This window comes from Panthera pardus, unplaced genomic scaffold (genome assembly GCF_024362965.1).
Source record: "Panthera pardus isolate Hobbes unplaced genomic scaffold, ASM2436296v1 HiC_scaffold_6, whole genome shotgun sequence".
Lineage (NCBI taxonomy): Eukaryota > Metazoa > Chordata > Mammalia > Carnivora > Felidae > Panthera > Panthera pardus.
Genome location: NW_026526991.1, coordinates 51,334,086 through 51,356,814, shown reverse-complemented (window position 1 = coordinate 51,356,814; position 22,729 = coordinate 51,334,086).

The following is a 22,729-nucleotide window of genomic DNA, read 5'->3' as shown; positions in this document are numbered from 1 at the left end:
CAACCCAGCCTTTATCAATAATTAAAGAGATATTTAGAAATAGCTTGGTTCGATAAAGAAATGTTAGGGTTTTGGTTGATTGCACTGGTATGCTATGTTTCACTCTTTGAAGACTGCCGAACTGTTTTCCAAAGGGACTGTACCATTTTATATCCCCACCAGCAACGCGTATGTGTATATATGAAACTAACTTCTTGTCAGATACATGACTTACAAATATTTTCTACCCTTCTGTGGGTTGTCTTTCCACTTTCTGGAGAGTGTCCTTAGAAGCACAAAGGTTTTTTAATTTTGATTAAGTCCAATCTATGTGTTTTTCTTTATTATTTGTACTTTTGATGTCTTCTTATCAAAGATCTCATTGCTGGGGCGCCTGGGTGGCTCAGTTGGTTGAGCGTCCGACTTCGGCTCAGGTCATGATCTCACAGTCCGTGGGTTCAGGCCCTGTGTCAGGCTCTGTGCTGACAGCTCGGAGCCCGGAGCCTGTTTCGGATTCTGTGTCTCCCTCTCTCTCTGACCCTCCCCCATTCAAGCTCTGTCTCTCTCTGTCTCAAAAATAAAGAAACATCAAAAAAAAAATTAAAAAAAAAAGATCTCATTGCATCATCCAAGGTGATGACGATTTACACCTTTGATTTTTTAAAGAGTTTTATAGTGTTAGCATTCACATTTAAGTCTTTGATCCATTTCAAGTTAAATTTTTGTGTATGTTGTGAGCGAGAGATCCAACTTCATGCCCTTGCATATGGATATTCAGCGGTCCAAGCAACATTTGTTGAAGAGATTTTTTTTCTTTCCCCATTAAATGGTTTTGACAGTCTTGTTGAAATCAACTGGATGTTGATGTTTAAAGTTTATTTCTGGACTCTCACTTCTATTCCATTCCATTATATGTATGCTTATGGCCTTGATCGCTGTAGCTTTGTAATAAGTTTTGAAGTTGGGAAATGTGAGTCCTCAGCTTTGTTGTGCTTTTTAAATATTGTTTTGGCTATTCTAGGTCCCTTGCATTTCCATGGGAATCTTAATGTCTGTTCACCAATTTCTCCAAAAAATTTCTCTGGGATTTTGATGGTGATTGAGTTGAATTAGCAGACCAATTTGGGGATTTTTGCCTGAATTTCAGTTTTAATTTCTTCTCTAATCAAGAATTATTTTTAAAAATGTTTGTCTAGGGGTGCCTGGGTGGCTCAGTTGGTTTAGCGTCCAACTTCAGCTCAGGTCATGACCTCATAGTTTGTGATGTCTGCTCTCAGTCCAGAGCCTGCTTCAATCCTCTGTCCTCCCCCCCCCCCACCCCGCCCCTCCCCTGCTTGTGCTGTCTCTCTCAAAAATAAATATTTAAAAATATCCAAAAAAAAATGCAATTTAAAAAAATGTTTGTCTATCCTTTATGTTGTTACTCTATTTTTATTATGTGATTAGAAAGTGTGACTTTGTGAGTTCTGTTGTTTGGATGTGTTGAAATCATTTTTGTTCTCTGATCCAATATCCATTTATCTGATAATATCCCATAGTCAGTTGAAAAGAACACTCACCATAGAATTCGCTACCTGTGTATGAGTATGTGGATGCTTTTAAATCATGTTATTTGAATCCTGTTTCCTTTTGTTTAGTGATATGTCTGTTTATAAGAGGGTTTGCTAACGGCTTTCACCATGACTGTGGATCTGTTAAGTATCTATTTCTAAAGCTTAAAACTGTGTAATTTGAAGTTATGTTGTTAGATTATAAAGATTCATAACTGTTATACTTTCATAGTCCCTTGTTTTTTACATTCCATTTTTCCCTTCCAGAGACTAAAGAGCATATTTATCCCTTCAAAACTTTTTTATATTGAAGTATAGTAACATACAGTGATGTATTAGTTTCAGGTGTACAAAATAGTGATTTGACAAGTCTATACATTACTCAGTACATTAACTGTACTCACCATCTGTCACCAATGTCTTTACCATCTTATTGACTATATTCTCTATGCTGTACTTTTCATCTCCATGACTTACTTATTTTGTAGCCGGAAGTTTGTACCTCTTAACCCCTTTTATCTATTTCATCCATCCCTCCACTGACCTCCCCGGAAGCAACCATCTGTTTGTTCTCCATATTTAAGTCTGGGTTATTATTGTTGTTTGTTTGTTTGTTTTGTTTCTTAAATTCCACATAGGAGTGAAATTATATGGTATTTGTCTTTCTGTGACTTATATCACATAGCATTATACCCTCTAGATCCATCCATGTTATTGCAAATGGCAAGATTTGCCATTTATGGCTGAGTAATATTCCATTGTATGTATGCTCCATCAAAACTTTTTTTATTTTTTTGTTTTATTATTTAAAAAATTTTTTTTTAATTTATTTTTGAGACAGAGAAAGACAGCGTGAGTAGGGGAGGGGCAGGGAGACAGGGAGACAGAGAAACGGAAGCAGTCTCCAGGCTCTGAGCTGGCAGCACAGAGCCCGATGCGGGGCTTAAACTCACAAGCTGTGAGATCATGACCTGAGCTGAAGTCAGACGTTTAACTGACTGAGCCACCCAGGTGCCCCCATCAAAACTTTTTTAAAGTTTATTTATTTACTTTGAGAGAGACAGAGAGCATGTGTGCAAGCAGTAGAGGGGTAGAAAGAAAGGAGAGAGAGAAAATCCCAAGCAGGCTCTGCACTGTCAGTGTAGAGCCCGACTCAGGGGGCTTGATCCCACGAACCACAGGATCATGACATGAATGGAAATCAAGTGTCAGATGCTTAACGGACTAAGCCACCCAGTCTCCTCGAGAACATTTCAACACACGTTAAATTTCTATTTTACTAATCAACAACTGGAATTAATCAGCACTCTCTGAAGAAGCTATTGAACGTTGATGCCCTTTTCTTATCCTTTCCATGGCCCCCTCTTCACATACTTGACATCTTGAAGTCATCTGGAATTCTATTTCCAGAAAAGTAATTGTTTACAGTGTGTGTTAATGGTCATCACAGTAACTTTCACAGATTCCTTTATTGTAATAATTAAATGAGCTAATGCATGAAAAGTGTTTTACATGAGGTTTGGTATATGTTAATCAGTCAATAGTGTTTTCAATGAGGAGAATTACCAAGATTATTATCATTGCGCACGAAGTGTTTCTCTCTCTACAACCTCGCTTTTGAGGTTCCTACCTTAGCCTTCATTATCACCACTACCTGGTTGATTTCCAAACCCATATCATCTATCCGGACACGACTCCTGGTCTTCCTCTATTTTCAATTTCTATTACAGAACACTACCTAAATATTCCACCAGGACATCCATCTCAATACATCCAAATTAAACTATCTTTTAATTTCCCAATTTCTGGTAACAGGACAATCATTCTCCCTGTTCTCCAATCTGGAAACTTTGGGGACATTTTTGTTGTTCCTCTTAGATGGCCCGCATTCCTCAGGAGGATAGTTGAGCTCAGTGCCCATATCATGTAACTGCACAGTCAATGTTAGTTTTCTTCCTCCTCCTCCTTTAACTTCAACACATTGCAAAGTCCCATAAATGCTTTAAAAAATTCTATTTACCTTCCTCTTTATGACCCCCTCCTCCAACTGTCTTACTTTTCATCCAGTATTTAGTTAGACACCAAGTTTTCTTCCTTATTTTCTGATTTCTTTTCCATTCTCCTATCCTTACAGTCCAATCCTCCTCAAACATGGTGCCAATCACATATTTGTTATATGCTACCTACCAGGCTCCTCATTTTGAGCGTAAGTTTGAAACCCTCAGCCTGGGGGCGCCTGGGTGGCTCGGTCGGTTAAGCAACCGACTTCGGCTCAGGTCATGATCTCACAGTTCGTGAGTTTGAGCCCCGCGTGGGGCTCTGTGCTGACAGCTCAGAGCCTGGAGCCTGCTTCACATTCTGTGTCTCCCTCTCTCTCTGCCCCTTCCCTGCTCATGCTGTGTCTCTCTTTGTCTCAAAAATAAATAAACATTAAAAAAAAATTAAAAAAAAAAAAGAAACCCTCAGCCTGCCACTGAAATGGATCTAACCTGCAATACCAATAATATTGTTCATAATAACCTTTATGAACACTGGATCAGTGAATCTGGCACACTGGTTCCTCCCTGAAAACCCTGAACATTCTCTGAACTCTTTGGCTTTATCTTTGATATTCCTTCTGCCCAGAAAGCTTTCTTGAACCATCTTTGTCGAAATCCTACCTATCAAAATCCGCCCTTGCCATAAAGCCTGGTTCATATACCACATAGGCCTTGTCCTATTTATAAGCCGCCGTAGTATTTTGTATGCCTCTATTAGTAATGACATTTTTTTCACTTTAAAGATTTTCAGGGTTTATTATCTTGACGTCCTACCAGATTCTAAGATGTTTAAAGGGCTTTGCCTTACTTACTCACCTTTTAAGTTTCTGTCGGCCCTCAGTGGTACAGCGTATTTCACAGAGTTGGTGCTCAATAAATATTAGTTGAATTTAATAAAGATTGCATCATTTAAAACAAAGAAAAAATTATTCTGAAAGCATGACCAAGGTTTTTAAAGCCTACTATGTCAAATCAAGCTTTGCTCAAACACAAACATGCTATTTCCTGTATAGGAATCTTTGCTTAGGGGAATTAACGAGCTAAACATGTCTCTGAATAACACAAGAGAAGGCAAATGAAATTTTTCTGGTGGCGAACCTGAAGGAAGCGTGTACTTTGTAAGAAAACCAGGCCACAGAAACAGCTGTGGCCTATGAATAGAGCTCTTTCTGAATATTTGATGAAATGCCGGAGGTTGTCCTTTGCACACAGCTTATGACCGACACAACGTTAGAAATATTTGGTTCCCCATGTTGCTTTTGTTGCCAGAAGTGGTAATAGCCGCTTTCAACCACCACACTGTGCGGCCTGAGTAGATGCAAGAAAATAATGGACCGTAAGTCTGGGAATGCAGATTACAGCCCGACTCTGGAGTACCTTGAGTGCTGGCATTGGGGTTGTATGGAGTAAGCAGCTCGTTGATATTTTTTTATTGTTTTTGTTTCCCGTTGTTTGCTTTTGATCTTGTGAGCACCATCACAGAGATAGGCTTCAAGACAATTAACCACACAGCAGAGAGTAGGTTGGCTTGGAAGGAGACCCTAGATGTACAGACTTAGCTGGTGTACCTAGCAGAGAATAGGAGGAGGTCAAACGAAGTAACACGGCAGAAGTAATAGAGAGGAAGGAAATGATGCTGACGTTAGAACTATTATAAAGGAATTAGCAACTGACCTGTGAATGATTATGATGGTCAGTATAAGGAGAAACCAAAAATAGCTCCTGAAGTTTTGATTCAGGGAAAGAAGAGAGACTGTGATAGTGAGGGAAGGGGAAACCCTAGAGGAGTTGGAAAGGTTACTTCTTTTCCTCCTGTGACAATGAGTTTTCTTTTTACTTCTCTCATTTTCCCTTCTCAGTCTCTTCTTTTGTTTGTCCTTTGAAAGTTAGTAATTCAGAAAAGTCACTAATATCTGCGCAATAGAAGCCAGTTAGCTACCTCTTTTGCACAGCAAGTGGAACAAAATTTAAAAGGATTTATCACAGCCAGTGTTTTGATCAGTATAGGAAAAAAAAAAACAAAAACCATATGGTTCTAATTCTCTAAATTGATAATTCATTTTATGGATTTTTACACTTTAAATCAAATTCATTGATATATAATTTACCTATAATAAAATACTCTCTTTTAAGTGTACTGTTACATGAGTTTTTGACAAAAATTACCCATGTAACTACTACCCCAATCGAAATAAAAAGAATTCTCACCATCTCCCCAAATTCGCTCATGTCCTTTATTGTCATTCTCTCCCCAACCCCTACCAAAGACATCCATTATTCTGCTTTCTGTCACTAGGAATTAATTTTTCCCGTCTTAAAATTGCAAATAAATGAAATAATACAGTTTGTACTTTTTTGTGTCTAGCTTTTTCACTAAAAAAGGAGGGGGAAGCTCCCCTCAACTTGCCAGATGGGATGCTGCTCCATTCATGAGTTGTTTAAGAAAGTCAATTCGATCTTCACATTCAAAAAAAATGTTTTGAGGGGGCGCCTGGGTGGCTCAGCCAGTCAAGCATCCAAATTCAGCTCAGGCCATGATCTCGCAGTTCGTGAGTTCAAACCCCACATGGGACTCTATGCTGACAGCTCGGAGCCTGGCCCCTGCTTCAGGTTCTGTGTCTCCCTCTCTTTCTCCTCCTCCCTCCCCCACCCCCTCCCCCATGCTTTGTCTCTCTCTCTCTCTCTTTCTAAAAAATCAAGAAACATTTAGAAAATGTTTTGAAATGTCTGTAGATGGAGGTATTCTAGTAGTTCATTTCTTCTTATTACTGAGTAGTTCGAATGTGGTTCCAGTTTTTGGAGCTCCACTAACATTTGTTTATATATTTACCTGTTGATAGATTCTGTTTCCAGTTTTTCTCTATTAGGAATAAAGCTGTTAATATTCATATTTAAGTCTTTGTGTGGATATGTGTGTCATTTCTCTTGGGCAAATACCTAGGAGTGGAATTGCTAGATTATAGGGTAAGTGCATATACTTAACCTTATAAGAAACTGGCAAATTGTTCTCCAAGGTGTGCGTACCATTGTGCACTCCCACCAGCAATGTATGAGCACACTGGCTCATCCACACTCTTGCCAACACTCAGTTATGGTCGCCTTTTTGAATTTTAGTCATTCTAGTAGGCGCATTTCATTGCACCTTATTTCATTGGTATTTCAGTGGTATTTCATTGCATTTTAATCCGCATTGCTCTAACAACTACTGATGTTGAGCATATCGTGCGTTTATTGGTCATTGGTGGACCTCCTTTTAAGAAGTGTCTGTTCTAATACTTTGCACGTTTTAAAATTTGGTTGTTTGTCTTCTTGTTGAATTATGAGAGCTTGAAATTCAAGTTCTTTATCAGGTATCTGTATTGTGAATAGTTTCTCCTAGTCTGCCGTTTGCCTTTTCATTTTGTTGAAGGTGATTTTTGAGGAGCATAAGTTTTTAGTTTCAATGACATCTAAAATAGCACTTATTTTTTAATGATCAGGACTTTAGAAACTCCAGCCTAAGAAAATACAAGCCTCGGCTTTCATTTGCTACCTGTCTGTTGCCTACCTGGCATGCGTGAACGTTGCAGAATTGGGCTAGAGTCTAGGCAAATTTTATAAAATTTCATGAATGTGATAGCCACTTTTATTTACATTAAAAAGTATCATTTCGTGAGTATATGCTATGAAATAAGCAGTGTGCTAAATACTTCTTATATAATATTTCAGTTAATCCTTACAGAAACCTTACTGGGAGGGAAACTTAGATGTAAAGTAATAAAATAACTAGACTAAAGGCTTACATATTATTAGTGGCAGAACTAAACTATACTCAACTCTAAAGCCCTTTGATTCTTAAAAACCATGCAGTGTCTTAGCTAAGAAATCTTTGTATGTGTTGAATCCATGAAGCGGAGGCCCTCTTACTGCTGTTTTTGGCTGTTTACTGATGGCAAACAGTCGCGGAACTATGGGGTTTTCTGCAATGTTCGGGCTCCACTTTCATGGCAGTAGCATCAGCCCCCTGACGTCTCAATCATAGCTACGGTGTTTTGTCTTTGTTTGTTTAACCTGGTTTGGTTTTAACTAGTAATTCTGGTGGCAGACTCCAGATTCTCCACCTTCCTGCTTATGGTAGAGGTCAGTTTCATGATATTCAGGGAGGGAGTCGTGCTAGGATCTCAGCTTATAACCCAGTCTTCCAGCCCTTCCAGTGATTTTCATAATGATCTAATTCTCTGTATTACATTACTTTCTGCTTAAAAATACCTTTGATGGAGTCTCTTTTCAGCACCAAACCCCGCCTGATACACACGGTCTGGACAGGCATTCAACAAAGGCTTAAGTAACTATTATTCCAAAGTGGAGGTAAATAGGCAGTTCAGGGACAAGAAACTGAGTCCTTGGGGAGACAGGCGTGCCAGACACATTCTCCATCCCAAGCAAATAATGGGCTAGCCTGATTCTCGGGGAACCAGGAAAACAACTTCAGGCCAGGCTGTGCTCTGACACGGCCTGTGTGTTGAGTTGGTAAACCTCTATCCCAGGGCTCTTAGGACTCCTCTTGTTCCCTGTGCCTACAGACAAGTTTGACCCCCGGGTGTAGGGCAAGTTTGTGCTTCAGACCAACATGAAGCTATCTCAGCAATGACAACCAGGGAGAGGCGGGAACAGGGGAATGAGTTGGGCAGTTTAAAGCTCAAAAGAACATTTTCAAGGTGAGTCAGAGGCAGGGATACTTCATAAAGCGTTTAGTAGATATATAGTGTTCATTGGCTGAAGCTATGAAAGAGACACATAGCTTCAAAGTGTGTTTTCTTCATATACTATTAAGATCTGTGAGTTGCCGGGAGGTTGTCAAGTCAGCATTTGGCGTCCAATTTAGGAATTCCCTCAATGTCACTGACGAATAATTATCCAACTCTTGCCTGAACAGTGAGAGTGACAGAGTTCATTATTTCACAAACCAGGTTATTTAATTTCTCTAATCATCAGAACATTATTTTTTGTTGTTGAATACCAAATCATCTGTCTGTAATTTTTTGTATGAATGTAAGCATATGGCCTCTTGCTACTTATCTCAGTTTCGAAGTATCTCTGATATCTATTCCCACTCACAAAAGGCCCCAATTTCCTTCTCCCAATTTCTTCCATGATGTGTGGTTCTCAGGGAAGACCTGTGCGCCTGCTTCCCACTTTGGAAACAAAGGGCAAATCCTTCCTCGCCTTGCCCTCATAAAACCAGGCATAGGTATGTGACCTAGGTTTGGCCACACATACCATTTCTCTTCAGGTTTTTAATCTTGAGAGAATGTGGCATCAGTAAAAGGAGTAGGTAGAGATCATTCAGAGCAAAGGTAGTGTGCTGATTGCACACTGAAGTAATGAGACAGTGGCTATATTTTCTGCTTCTAAATCAATTTGTTTTACCTTTATTATTGTTCATTTTAGGATCTGGACCTCGAATCTCAATTCTAGGTGCCCTAGTAGCCTTCTAACAGTTTATTTTTGAATTTTGGTTTTTTTCCCCGTTGCTTACAATTCAAATCTCTAACCAAAACCCTATCTATGAATGGGTGAATAGCTTTTTCCCCCGAAGTGTCTTGTTTCTGCTTATCTTACTTAAGGACAATTTGGTTGCAATGGACAGAACCCACTTTAGCTGAATCAAGAAAATGAGAGTTTCATTGAATGCACGTAAAGAAGCCTCAAGGCACTATGGACAGGAATTAGAACTGGATCCGGGAAAATGGAGCTGGGGAATGGGAAGTCAGGAGCTACGGTTATTCTTTCAATCTCTCAGCGGCCAAGTGTTCTCCTTCATATTAGTGTCTCTCTTGAGGTTTCACCCTGTTTTCTGTACATATATTCTGGTTTCTATTCTTGCTGGGTTCCTGTTTAACCATCTCATATTGACCGCTCATGACCTTTTAGCTTAACCTACAATCACGTGACTACAACTCTATGTCTCTTAGTTCCGATTGTCAAAAGAAAAGTATTTGTTCCAAAAATGAACTATTGGGACCTCATCAAAATAAAAAGCTTCTGCACAGCGAAGGAAACAATCAGCAAAACTAAAAGGCAACCAATGGAATGGGAAAAGATATTTGCAAACGACATATCAGATAAAGGGTTAGTATCCAAAATCTATAAAGAACTTATCAAACTCAACACCCAAAAAACAAATAATCCAGTGAAGAAATGAGCAAAAGACATGAATAGACACTTCTCCAAAGAAGACATCCAGATGGCCAACCGACACATGAAAAAATGCTCCACATCACTCATCATCAGGGAAATACAAATCAAAATCACAATGAGATACCACCTCACACCTCACACCTGTCAGAATGGCTAACATTAACAACTCAGGCAATGACAGATGTTGGCGAGGATGCGGAGAAAGAGGATCTCTTTTGCATTGCTGGTGGGAATGCAAGCTGGTGCAACCACCCTGGAAAATAGTATGGAGCTTCCTCAAAAAACTAAAAATAGGACTACCCTACGACCCAGCAATTGCACTACTAGGTATTTATTCGAGGGATACAGGTATGCTGTTTTGAAGGGGCACATGCACCCCAATATTTATAGCAGCACTATCAACAATAGCCAAAGTATGGCAAGAGCCCAAATGTCCATCACTGGATGAATGGATAAAGATAGAATGGATAAAGAAGATGTGGTATATATATATATATATATATATATATATATATATATATATATACACACTCACTAAGTATAATCCTTCTCACCAAAGGATACCTGCTTGTTTGTAACTAGTCATCCTGATTCTAGTCAGTTGTTGCCCCTGAGAGGCTGATCCCATCCCATCCCTTTGGTGGGTCCCTGAGACCCATCCCATCTCTTTGGTGGCTCTTGGTGACGTTTCAGGATTTCTCAAAGCTGAGTCCTTGAACCACTTGCATTAGAATCTTCTGGAAGCTTAAAATGGAGATAGATTCCTGGGACTCGTTCAGGAACTACTGAATCAGCATTTCTGCAGGGGCAGGAGTGGAAGGAGCTGCCATTTACATTTTCAATAAATTCTGTAGGTGATTTTCAAATACATTAACATTTGAGAACTACTAAGCCAGACTATCAAATACTTGAGGACAGGGAAGAGTGTTTGTCTTGTTCAGGATTATATCCCTGACACATTGCCTGGCACATAGAAGACACTTGGTAAATAAGGAATCAGTAAACTCTTACATCAACAACATAGTTCTGATTATATACAAGTGTATAACAATAGTGATGAGGTTTAACCTACAATTACTGACTGAATCATAAACTCATGATTATATTACAATACCAAGTTATTTCTACAAGTTACTAAAGAGCACTCATTAAAAAATCATCCCATGAGGCACCTGGGTGGCTCAGATGGTTAAGCACCCAACACTTGGTTTTGGCTCAGGTCATGATCTTATGGTTTGTGAGATAGAGGCCCACACTGGGCTCTGCACTGACAGCGTGGAGCCTGCTTGGGAGTCTCTCCCTTCCCCCACCCCTGCCCTGCCCCTGTGCATGCACACTTTCTCTCAAACTTAAAAAAAAAATCATCCCATTATTATGGTACTTTTAATAGCTAGAGTTCTCCTTTGCTTTTATGTTAGACTTGCTTTCAGCCCACATTCCAATTCTTCTCTCCTAAGTGGCATGGGTATGGTTTTCATGTCCTATGAGTCCAATTTCAGTTACTTTCCCATCAGGCCCTTTTGAGGTAGAAATATTTGCCCACATTTAGCCATGCTGTTAATATTCCTGTTAGTTACTTTCTGTTTCATAGTTATAGAGTACCAAATAACGATTGTGGATGAATCGGAATGTGAGGTGGTGGTCATACAGATAACGTGCAAGTAGGAATTCTGAGTCCTCAAGAAAGTGATAGAGCATAGTCTTTCTCTGTTCTCCTTTCATATTTTTTAAAATATGTGTTGTTTTGGGGCACCTGGGTGAGCATCCGACTTCGGCTCAGGTCATGATCTCGTGTCTATGGGTTCGAACCCCACATCAGGCTCAGTGCCGACAGCTCGGAGCCAGGAGCCTGCTTTGGATTCTGTGTCACCCTTTCTCTCTGCCCCTGCCTTGCTCTCACTCTGTCTCTCTCTTTCTCTCAAAAAAATAAATATAAATAAATAAATACATACATACATAAATAAAATATGTGTTGTTTTTACATTATTGTAGAGCAAATATAATAGCAGTTTTATGGTTTGCAATTTATGTTGCTGATTTCATAAGCTTTGGGAAATTCTATAAAATTTCTGACAGTTATGAACTTTTTCTCCCCCTGTGTGATACTGACTCAAAATGCTATAACAGGGGCACCTGGGTGGCTCAGTCGGTAAGCATCCAACTCTTGATTTCAACTCAGGTTGTGATCTTGTGGTTTGTGGGTTCGAGCCCCACATTGGGCTTTGTGCTGTCAGCAGAAGATTCTCTCTCTCTCTCTCTGCCCCTTCCCTGCTCCTGTGCATGTGCTCTTTCTCTCTTTCTCTCCCTCTCTCAAAATAAATAAATACACCTTAAAAAAATTTTTTTTAAATGCTATGACATCGGAGGGAGAGAGGCACATTCCAGTTCTGCCTGTCCCCCACCTACCTCCTCTCTTTACGAATGGCAAATTCCCTCCTCCTTTTCCTGTTCCCTTCCCAACACCGTCCATGGGTTGTGGTGCTAACTTCTGGAGACACAGAAATTTAAATTAAGTTTAACCAATTAAAAAAATTTTTTTTCCATTTATATGAGATATACTCTCATTTCAAAACATACCCCAAATCCAATCACTTCTCTTTCCCTCCACTGCCCCCATCCTGGTCCAAACAATGTCAGCTCCTGCTGGATTATTGCAGTAACCTGATTTGCCTCCACACTTCCACCCTTGCCCAACCCCCAACAACCTAGTCTTTACATAACGCAGAATGGTGCCTTAAAAATATGGGACACACAGTCACTCCTCTACCTAAAATCCCTCACGTGGCTCCCCATCTCACTCAGGCCCTGGCCAAAGTCTTCACAGTCACCTAAAAGGCCCTACCTATTCTGACGTATAATAAGCACTCAGTAGATTTTTGCCAAGTGAATGAGTAGATTTAAAGAAACTTACTTCTCCTTGGTTTCAAAGTAATACCTGCATTCCTCTCAAGCTCCTCTGAGAAGATGGCTTCCAGACTTCCATTCTGGTCATCATCCTCATACATGAACTTTAGATTTTAGTGTCCTTCTTAAAATGTGACACCCAGATGTGAACATAGTGATTCAACTTTGGTTAAGCAGCGAAATTTACTCCCTACATCCTTCTATCAGGCTTAGAATTGCATTAACTTTTTTGGCAGCCACTGTAACATTGGATCACATTTTGTTTGCAGTGAATGAAAATTCCCACGTCTTCACCCAGAAACTGATGTTAATTCAAATCTACTCATCCTTGCACTTGCGCAGTTGGTGTCTCGAAACTATGTAAGGACTGCCCCAAATTATCTTCTTTCATAGAACTTGATTCTTTTTGTTCAGAGAAATTAGCATCAATGCCTCTAATTGCTCAGTTTTGCTACTATGGCAACACTGTTAGTTGTTACTATTTTTTCAGCCATTACATTTCCTATCATCGGCTTGTCCCCCTGGTCTTCCAAATGGTATACAACACAAAAGTGGGTTTTTTTCCTTTTCTTAGGTTATTTTGCTAGATCATTTAAATATGTCCCCTGGCATAACTGATTAGAGAAATAAGAGTTAAATAGAATTCAGAAGACCTGGGTACTTGCTGTCTACTAGCTCTGTGATCTTGGAGATGTAATGAAACTCTGTACGTCAATTTCATCCCCTATGTAAAGTGAGAATGATAATAATAGTATCTGCTATTCAATAGGGTTATTTCAAAGTTCAGGGAGATCATGGAGGTGCCAAAGAAGTATTGATATAAAACAAGAAAAATGGCTAGAGACCTTAAATCAAGTTAGTCAGACAGGCCTCTCTTACCTAGCTACTTTTTTCCTTTAAAATATAGCTCCTTAACAAAATAACAAATAAAAAAAATATAGCTCCTTAGTATAGAGAACTGGTGTGAAGTTAATATACCTGGGTTCTAACCCTAATTTCTTCACTAACTCTTTGGGGTATCTCAGACAAATAATACAATCTTATAGGCTGTATTTTCCTAACTTAAAAAACAATTGGATTTGTCTAAAATTTTCTAAAATCTCTCTCAGCTTTTTGAATTTTTAAAAACCTGTCGTGCTGGCCCACACTCAAGAATAACACGTCTTTTTTTTTTTTCTAAATATAATTTATTGTCAAGTTAGCTTACATACAGTGTATACAGTGTGTTCTTGGTTTAGGCTCTAGATTCCCGTGATGCATCGCTTATGTACAACACCCAGGGCTCATCCCAGCAAGTACCCTCCTCAATGCCCATTGCTCACTTTCCCCTCTCCCCTGCCCCCGCCATCAACCCTCAGTTTGTTCTTTGTATTTAAGAATCTCTTATGGGTTTACCTCCCTCTCTGTTTGAAACTATTTTTTCCCCTACCCATCCCCCATGGTCTTCTGGTAAGTTTCTCAAATTCCACATATGAGAAGAATAACATAAGTCTTATTTGTACATTTGTCTTCATCAAGGTACATGTCTGTTGGTTTCTATAATAATTAAGATACACATGCTGCATTTCAAATAGCAGCAGAGGCGTAGTGCCTGAAAGAGCTAAAGCTGTTTTAAGAAGCCCTAAAACACCAAGCCGAAACAAACAGGGTTTTAGTTCAAGTAATTAAAGAACCACTTAAGATGGGGCGCCCGGGTGGCTCAGTCGGTTGAGCGTCCAACTTCGGCTCAGGTCATGATCTCACAGTTTGTGAGTTCAAGCCCCACATTGGGCTCTGTGCTGACAGCTCAGAGCCTGGAACCTGCTTCAGATTCTGTGTCTCCCTCTCTCTCTGCCCCATCCCCACTCATGCTCTGTCTCTCTCTGTCTTAAAAATAAGTAAAACATTAAAAATTAAAAAATAATAATAATAAAAAATAAAGAACCACTTAAGCAAAACGAGAAAGAAATTTTTACTCACTGAATGTGAGTTTTGTAACTCAGACCCCACCCAAAACCCATGGGTGCTGAGGACTTTAATAACAATAATGCATCTTGTTTAAATAAAAAGTTAATCTTTTTATATGATGTTTAAAAGATGCAGACATTAGCAATCAGTTATTTAGAAAAAATGCACCACTTCTATGCAAAAATATCAAAATGCTAAGAGAACATAAGTAAATATGAGCAGAGAAGAGAATGACAAGTTGAGACATTACTTCCAATTCTTTTTATGAAGCTTATGTTATTGAAAACATGATTAGACATTTAAGATAATCAAAATGAAATTAATATTGAAGCGCCTGGATGACTCAGCTAAGCATCTGACTTCGGCTCAGGTCATGATCTTGCAGTTCGTGAGTTCGAGCCCCATATTGGGCTCTCTGCTGACAGTGTAAAGCTTGCTTCTGATCCTCTGTGTGCGCTGCCCCCCCCCCCCCGCCCCGTCACTGCCCCTCCTTCCTCTCAAAAATAATAAAAAAGCATTTAAATAAAATAAAATAAATATTATATTATTCATTTTCCCACTACTGTAATGCAACTTTAAAAAATTGTTATTTTTTAATTTACAGACATATTTGAATTCCTTAACTTTTGGGCAGTAATCAGTCTTAGGCCTTCAGGGGTAGAGTCCTTCTCCACAGGGAGAATATGTGGTCAGAATCTTCTGAAATTTGGCTTAGCAGCTTCCAAGATACCACACTTTCCGTTTTCCTTTTTCTCACCACTGGCTTATTTTGGGTCATCTTTGCAGGTTCCTAGTTATCCTCTCTTTCCCTAAATGTTTGAGTACTTCAGGACTGAATTCTCATATTTTTTTCTCTTTTCCATCCTGCTAATTTCCATGACTTTAAATTTCATCTATCTGCTGCTGACATTCCCATTGATAACTTTAGCTCGGAGCTTCCCCCTTGAACTCCAGACTTGTGTGTACTCCTTTACTTGGAAGTCCCCAACATAAAATATCCAAATGGATCTCTTGACTGCTTCCCCAAAACTCACTGTCTTCCCAGCCTGCTACCTCTCAGTCAATAGCAACTTCTTCTCGATATGCAACCTCCAAACCTTGGAGTCATTCTTGACGTCTTCCTCTCATATCCAACGTCCAATCTGTAAGAAAACTTTGCTTGGCTCTACCTTTTCAATATATTCGGAATCCAAATGCTTCTCACTTCTTCCCACTACCACTCAGTTCTGATCCATAATCTTTTCCCCCTGGACTTTGTAATAGCCTCCTAATTTGTCTCTTTCCTTCCCCCCTTCCCTTCCTAAAGTCCATTTAATACAAGTGGTCTTAAAAGTAAATTAGATCATGTTGCTCCTTTCCTCAAAACCCTACAGTGGCCTCTCATCTCAGTCAGGGTGAAATCCAAAATCCTTACGATGGCCTAAAAGCCTCACAAGATCTGAACTCCTCATCTGCCACTGATCTGATGTCCTGTCCCATGGCTCATATCCCGTCCACCCTACCTACACCAGCTTTTCTGGCTTCCTTTCTATTCCGAGCACGATTGTACCTTGCACATTCCCGCTCCAGGTTTTTGCCTTTGTCATTCCTCTCAGATGCCTGCTTGAATGGGACTTTCTCAGCAGGGTCTTCTTAACCACCCATATAAAATAGCATCACCCACCTGTCACCTTTACTCTCTATCCCAATTTTAGCTTGCTTTGTTTTTCTTCTTAGCGTCTATCACTAACTGACATATCACATGATATTTGTCTAGTGTCTATTTCCTTAAGACGAAATGTAAGGTCTATGATGTGATTTTTGTTAATTGTAGTATCCCCATCACCTAGAACAATGTTTGGCCCACAATAAGCACTCAATAATATTTGTTGAACAAGTGCATAAACAAATCCTGTAGTTTTAATCAGAGACTGACAAAATATACATGAGCAGGTAAAAAGTGAAGGTGCCATTCATTGATTTGATACAGTGAAAATGATTGAACTAGTTACATGTGTCCGAATCTCACAAATAAAATGTTGGGCAAGAATGTAAATTTCAGGAGAATTGTAAATTGCGTAAGAATATATATGTGTATATGTATATATACATCTACATACATACACGTATATAAATGACATAAAATCCTTACATAAACATGTTTTATATATATTGTGTGATATGTGTGTGTGTGTGTGTGTGTGTGTGTGTGTGTTTATGTATATATACACACACACAGAAAGAGAGAGAGAAAGACAGGAAGAGATGATGCCTCGGAATGATAAATACCAAATTCAGAGGATAAAATGGCATATATCCAAAGGGTAGTATGGGCCCAGATGTTCATGATATTACTCTAACTTTTTGTATGCTAAAATTAAAAAATGAGTTATGTAGACTTTACTGAAAGATTCTCAGGGTCTCAAAAAAGAGAAACTCTTTACATCTTATGGATGATACAACTGAATAAAATTCCTGCTACACAACCCATTATCCTGCAAAAACCTTCTGTGCTACCAAGCATCAGATTTTCACCTTTTTTAAAAACAGACAAACACTTTTTATTTTGGAGTATTTCAAGCATGTAGAAAATGTAGAGAGATTAGTATATTAAATCCCCATGTACTGGGATTTCTTCTTTTTGTCAAAATGGAGTAACAGGGATTAGATTTACCCTCTAGCATGGAACAACTGAAAATAAACTGAAACAACCCATTGGACACCAGACAATGAAGGGCAGTGAGCACTAAGAAAAGGGAGCCAAATGAGGTGAGCCTAAGATGGTCCCAGCTTTGTCTGGAGAGAAGTTTCAGGCTGTGCGGCCGTGATGGAACTCAGTGACATTGCTGATCATTGTGGACCTGTGCTGCAGAGGCCAAAGGACCAACGAAAGAACACACACCATTCAGAAATGCTCCTCTTGTGTGGATGGGCAGAAAATGTTCTCGCTTGGAGGCAACATCAGAGGTCAGGAGCAAGTCTCAGCCATGAGCGATGGAAGAGGAAGCTTTCTATACCGTCAACAAAAACTAACAGTAGCACTCTCCCCCTGTTCTCCCCTCTGTCCGTGCTTAAGGTTCTGGGAAGAATAGATAAGAAACATCAAAGGCTATGTCAACCCAAGTTTGAACAAACCTGATGATTCTCTATTCCTGTTTCATACAAAGTTCTCTTATAACAAATAAAGCCACATTTAAGGAAAGGGTTGTTTTGAAAAGAATGGGTAATCATAAGCTGATGTGGTCAGATCCCTTTGTTCTCTATGTTCAGATCCATTGCTCCTATGATGTGGGGCAGGAAAACATCAGTATTAAAATGCCTTTTGCTGCTTAAGGAAACCAAATCTCTAGAACAGTCTGGGCCACGAGCCCCTTTGCAGGTATATTCCTTAAACTTCATGCGGTTCCCCTTCTATTTCTAAATAATCCTACAGGAGTCCTATCCTTAATGTACTTCTTTGTGCGTTACCTTGAAATCTTCCTAATGCTCTTTTGTGACATGTGGCGTTACTTTATTATTCATTCAATACATTCAACAATAATGGGTGCAAATTTCAATCAGAAACAGACCTGTATCTCAAAGCACATAGAGGGAGAAATAAAGCAACTGTATAAATAAGCTTGATAAAGGGACACCTGGTTGGCTCAGTTGGTTGAGCCTCCAACTCTTGATTTCCATTCAGGTCATGATCTCATGGTTTGTGAGTTCAAGCCCTGAGCTGACAGTGCAGAGACCACTTGGGACTCTCTCTCTCCCTCTCTCTCTGTCCCTCCCCCACTCACATTCTCTCTCTTTCTCTCAAAATAAATAAATAGGCTTCAAAAAATAAATAAGTATAATAAAAAGTATAGTAATATATACCATAAGAAAGTGCTTTTAGAAAGTTTTGGATTTGTAAGAGATCTTAATGGTCTAGTATTCTTAGTTCCTCATTTTAAAGATGAAGAAACTAAAAGAAAAAAGGTTAAATGACTCATTCTTTGGGATAGGATCTGCTCATGTGAGGCATCATCATTGACTAGAAAGAACAGTGAGCTTAGGTCCAGACAACCTAGGGTTGATTTGGGATTTCAGTCCTTAGTAGCTCTCATAAAGGACAGATGATCAAATTTACTTGAGCCTTAGTTTTCTCATCTACAGAACTGGGATAATAATGCTTGCCTATTAGAGTTGATGTAAAGACAGTGAGATGATGAAATGGTTTGTGGACTGGAGGCAATATAAAAATGTAAACTATTACTACAATTAATGAATTGCAGAACTAGGAATAAAACTCAAATCTCCGAACTTTGAGACTCTTGTCCATTATGCGTTAATGTGAAATGCTCTCCGTGACTTCCAGTATAGGACTTAGCAGTTCACTTTCTTGCATAAAATAGAATCTAATTACCAATCATACATACATATTGTTGACTCAGATCGTGTGATCATTTTTCATCCGTTTGAGTTATACGCAGAAAAATAAAATAGATGCTCTTGCTAGAAAACTTTCTTGGCTAATTCTCACAGTAACATAGGATAAGAACGTTGTCCAACATTTCTCAATGCCATGTTGTATTTTCAGCCTGTTTATTCTGGCATCTTCCTTAGAAGCAGTGTTAGTGTTGAATAAAAGTTGAGCAATTAAAAAGAAAAAATAAACATCAGGAACTTTGTAGATCAAAACTTGTGAACACATCCTTGGGGCACTTTAAGAGAAGTTAAGTGATAACATCATTATAATATTGTGTTACTTCTTTGATCTGCTGAAAAGCTAAGTGATATAATCAGTTTTTTATTTCTGAGTTTTCTTTCCAGTTGCTGCATGTGGCAACAAAGCTAAGACATAGGTTAATTATAAAAGCTTTTGTCCTTTTCCTCACCCTATTATAGACTTCTTCCTCGTTAAGGTGCATAAGAATACAGGGAACTAAGTTTATTTTTATGTATTATATTGCTGTATGATTACATATATACATACACATATATTACTGTATGATTTAAGACAGGTATTCAAGAGATGGTATGTTGTAGTGGAAAGAACATGGGCTTTGGACTCTAAAATTATGGGTCTCAGTTTTCCATCTGACTCTTTGAGGCTGGAATCAAGTAACTTTTCTAACCATGGTTTCTTTATCTGTAAAAGATGAAAACTAATGAAACTTATCCCTTGGATTGTCAGAGGAATTGTATGGTATTCCCCAAATAATTGAAAGGCAGCTAAACATGCATATCATAATAGGAAGATAAAACAAAATTAAAATCATTTAAAAAATGAGGCACACAAATATAAAGTTAGGAAATTTAGAGAGAGTCAGCAATGGAATTAATTCAGAAAACATATGCTATGGAGCCCTACACAATTGCTAGGGCTGGGCCACAAAATTGAGTCTGAACTTCCTTGCTGTTGTCCCAAAGAGAAAAAACATGGCTCAAGTCATTACAACAACAGTGTTTGTCCGTAGGATTAAAAACAAATCAGTAGTTTCGTGACTCCTCAAAAAACTGAACATGAATCACCATCTGATCTGAAATTTCTAGACACATACCCACAATAACTGAAAACAAGTATTCAAACAGATATACCAATATTCGTAGCAGTGTGGTTCACAATAACCAAAAGGTGGAAACAACCAGAATGTCTATCAATGGATGAAGAGATATCCAACATGTGGTACATCCAAGCAATGAAACCTTTTTCAACCATAAAAGGAAATGAAGTACTGATACATGGTACATCCTGGATGAATCACAAAAACATTATGTTAAGTGGTCAGACACAAAAAGTCACATGTTGTATGATTCTACTCATATGAAATATTCAGAAGAGTTAAATCCATAGAGACAGAAAGCGGATTAGTGGTTGCCAGGAACTGAAAAGAGGGAGAAATAGGAAATGCTTGCTTAAAGGTTTTCTCTGGGAGTGACGAAAAAATTGTAGACATTTGCACAACATTGTAAATATACTAAGTGCTACTAATTATATACTTTTATTTTTTATTTTCGTAAAGATTTTATTTTTGAGTAATCTCTACACCTAACATGGGGCTAGATCTTACAACCCTGAGATCAAGAGTCGCATGTTCTACTGACTGAGTCAGTCAGGTTTATTTATTTTTGAGAGAGAGAGAGAAAGAGAGAGAGAGAGAGAGAAACACAGAATCTGAGGCAGTTTCCAGGCTCTGAGCTGTTAGCACAGAGCCCAATGCGGGGCTCGAACCCACAAACCTCTAGATCATGACCTAAGCTGAAGTCAGATGCTTAACTGACTGAGCCACCCAGGCGCCCCTTAAATGCTTAATTTTGTTTATGTGAATTTCACCTCAATAAAAGATAAAACAAAACCAAAGCACAAATAAATGAGTTGTCTGGAAAAGTGAAAGTATTCCTTCCTTCCTCTTTTTTTTTCTTTTTAGAGAGAGAGTGTGTGTGTGTGAGTGGTGAGGAGGGGATGAGGGGCAGAGAGAGAGAGAGAGAGAGAGATCTCAGAATCTCTCTCAGAGTCTGATCTCAGCAGAGCTCGATCCCACGACCCTGGTATCATGACCTGAGCCAAATTCAAGAGTCGGATGCTCAACCAGCTGAGCCACCTAGGTGCGCCTAGTGTAAGTATTTCTAATACTAAGACCAGAAAGGACATTCTTTAAGGAAACAAACCCTCAGCATTATCTTTATCTGATTGTAATGTCCGATTTCATACTCTTTAGAACCTTTAATATAAGCTGATGTCACGACTATGAAAGGAAACATGGTAGAAGGTATTTTACTGGAAACCAGGCAGGGTGTATTATTAGTAATGTGGCTCCAGTGACACTGGGTCTCTGATGAGCAGGCTTAAGATAGAGATAAAATTTAAAACATCTAGAAGAAGAAATGGATGGTGTATCCTTCTGCAATCTATCATAAATATTTCCCCTAGTCAAATTTTGGGAAACTATAGAGCAGGAGTTAGTTTGAGGTTGCATTCTCTGTAAAGTATATGGGTGCAGTTTGTCAATTTAGTTTCGTGCTTTCAAAGTTAGCCGATCTGGAAAGTAAGATCTTCTGGTAGATAAGGAGAATGTTCAAAGTGAGAAGTGGCAGTGCCTGAGGTAGTAAAGTTTCTCCTGGGAAAGTTTGAGTCTGCTCAAACACCCAAACAAGGGGTAATCATGACCCCAAATATTTTATGCAAAAAATCATGCTCTCAGTATCTTCATGAAGGTAAGATTTCTCATAGGCTACATGAAACCGTGCATATGTAAAGTTTATATGAATTGTAGTTTTCATTGTTTTGACTATCTGGCTATAATGCCCAACATGTAAACAAGATACTCCACATACAGTATTTATTCATCATTTTCAACCAATACTCATTGAATGTTAATTATGTGCCAAGGAGGGCAGACAATATTATGAACATTTTAGAAAATAATAAATGGAGTTTCTGAGAGCTTAAGATGTGCCCTAAGTCACATAACTTAGACTTGAAATGTTTGGTTCCTAGTTCATTCCAAACCTTGCTGACATGGGTTTGACAGGGGCTGACATGACCAAGGACCGTGGTTGCCAAAGCCTTTCCTCTTCATTAACTATTAATGTGATTATTAAATGCGCTGGGCAGAGTTTCACCATTTCTATTTGTCTGTGCAGTGGCATTTTCTTTAATTACTGTTGCACGGTGTTCTTAGGAGCCACACTAGCAAACACACACAATGCTTGACTTTACATTATTGGCTAACATTTATTGAGTGTACATTGTATGCTCAGGTGTGGTGCTACGCATTATGCAGACATATTCTCATTTAATCCTTAAAAGAGTCTTCGGAGACATATTTATCATCCCTCTTTTGTTTACACAGAAACTAAGGCTCAGAAAAATTAAACAACTTGCCCAAAGTCACAGGTAGAAATATAAATATTCTGACAATCCTCACAGGATGATATATAAAGGTGCATGAAAATCAGAAGCCAAACCAACAGACTTTTATGATTCCAGTAGAGTATGGAACAAATGTTGAACTAAGAATAAAAGTAAGAGACAGAGCTGGGTTCATATTCAGTTTTGTTTAACTCCAAAGCTCCCAGCTTAACTGCTATGCTATACGGACACATTAGTCTGTAAGTTTGTAATCATTTGACTTTTCACCCAATTATGGTAATAAATTCTGGGTCATTACCATCATAGTTCAT